Raw genomic sequence first — 2,500 nt, 5'->3', positions numbered from 1 at the left:
CCATTATTTTCTGTCAATTTATGTATTTTTGTCAATCTCTCGCGTCTGGCTTCATTTCAAAGTAGACAATGTGTTAAATTCAACATGGATTCCATGAGGTCCGATACCTGCCCATTACTGGCGCTTCCAGATCGTCAGTTTTGAATACTTGTCACCGATCTGTATGACCTTTACTCTCTCTCTCTCTCTCTCTTCTCTCTCTCTCTCTCTCTTTTGTTAGATTTTAAAATGAAATCTCTCTTTCCTCTCACTCTTTGGGGTGTGTGTGTGTGTGTGTGTGTGTGTGTGTGTGTGTGTGAGTATGTTCCATGAATGGCTAGTGAACATTTTATTAGATTTACCTTGCAAAATAAACACACGATCAGTACCTGTCGTTTTATTTACGGCCTCCGTGATAATGTAATGGACCAATATGCCGTATAACGTACGGCAGCTGAAGACTTGTTAGATCTCCAAGCCTAAGTAAGCAATAATGACATGTAATAATTATAGAATATCAATGAATATTTTAGGATTTATTCAAATTATATTCTATATTTAATTTAAGAAAGTCCCTTGATCCGTATAAGTAAACCACTAGATTGGGATAAAAAAAAGTTAAATACACCATTTATTAATAATCCATATAATTATCTGATTAATCATGCACAACAGTCGTTGATTAATTGTTGTTAATGCAGATTGTAGATTTGTTGAAAAATAAAATTTTATAACCCGGCCATAAAAGACGATAATGTTGCGACGCCTTCATCGCAGAATAGAGTAATATGGAGAATTCTAGGTCGCTACTGACTGACTGACCGGGAATCCACGGGGCGGCCAGTGATTGTTGTCTTTTAATCAATATGACTTCCTAATTCGCACACGCACACACACACACACACACACACACGCACACACACAGACACAGCCTGTCTAATAATAGCGGCTAAACTTTGTATTCATCCATTTATCAGCACTAAGTGAACAGATTGTAGTATGTGGAATGTCTCACTATAGTAGATTCACATCATCCGTGCATCTGATGCCTAGCCCAGTCCCTTACGACGCTCCTGAGTGGCTGTTGATAAGCCAATCACAGGGCTGGAACCTCTCAGTCTCTCGTGAGTGTTCATGTCGGCAGGATGTATGCTCCACCTCTCCTGAGGGATACGTCTATCAAAAGTACCTCTCAGGAGAGGTGGGACATACATCCTGCCTATGAGAACTCTCGAGAGAGACAGTTTCCAGCCCTGTGATTGGCTTATCAACAGCCAATCAGGATCGTTGATGTGATTCTACTATAGTAAGCACAAAAACTGTTCTTCATTAACCGTGTATTATGCCAATGAGTAAAAAGTTCTACCTAGCAACCTCATCCCATGAGAGAGAGAGAGAGAGAGAGAGAGACTGAGAAAATCGTAAATCATCCTTCAAATCCCACCCATTATAAAGGAGGAAAAACCGTATCCAGCACTTGCAAACCCTTTCCTCCTTCTAGTAAAGCTTCCTGAATGCATTCTATATAACTTCTCGTCATTCTATCCCTAGACCTTAAAAAAAATAATCATAAAATAAAAAATAAATAAAATTAAAAATAAAAAAATAAAAACAAGAAGAATAAAAAAAGAGACATATGGTAGGTATTCTTCATCCCCTTACACTTTATTTATGGACATGAATTCTTAATTAATAATGTAGTTAAATAAACATTTGCAATTTTCAAGTCACAAAATCATAAATTCGGATCTTCGGTAAAAATAATAGTAATTTTTACTCGAATCTTCAGCTATCAGTTCCTACTTTTCTGACATATCACACAATTAAGATAAGATCTAAAGAGGCAGTTCCGTACATATCTTCTTAACAGCCAGAAACTTTCAAGTACTTCGTATTTTACAAGAGATGCTTCTTGACAGAGTAACAAAGATTTAATAAGAATTTACTTACCAAGCAAAAACTGGTAAGATAAGAAAGGTTTCTTGACTGATGACAAGAGTATCAAAGGTTTAAAGAATATTTGTAAGGATAAGATAAGAAAGGTTTTTTGACTAATGACAATAAAAATGATTTACGCAATATTTACTTACTGTGTAAGCAAAAAAGGGTAAGATGAGAAAAGTTTGTTGGCTAATGTCAAGAGTAAAAAGGACTTAAAACAGTATTTATTTACTGTCTAAGCAAAAAAGGATAAGATAAGTAAGGTTTGAAGATTAATGAAAAGAGTAAAAATGATCTTAAAAGAATTTACTAGTAGTCTAAGCAAATAAGGCTGAGATAAAAAAAAAAACGTCTAATGGCTAATGACAGAATAAAAAATTATTTGAACAATAATTACCTCATTGTCTAAGGGAAAAATGGTTAAATACTCAAGTCAAATAGTATTTCAAATCTATGTGGAGGACATCAGCCAAAAGAGACATCAGAAACAGGAGCGAAGACGTCATGCTGTGAATATAGGAAGAAGAAGGATCTCAACAATTTACCATTCTGCCATCGGCGTCGGCCACCCTTGGCTAAT

Source organism: Macrobrachium nipponense, chromosome 12 (genome assembly GCF_015104395.2).
Source record: "Macrobrachium nipponense isolate FS-2020 chromosome 12, ASM1510439v2, whole genome shotgun sequence".
NCBI lineage: Eukaryota > Metazoa > Arthropoda > Malacostraca > Decapoda > Palaemonidae > Macrobrachium > Macrobrachium nipponense.
Note: the sequence above shows the minus strand (reverse complement) of the source record.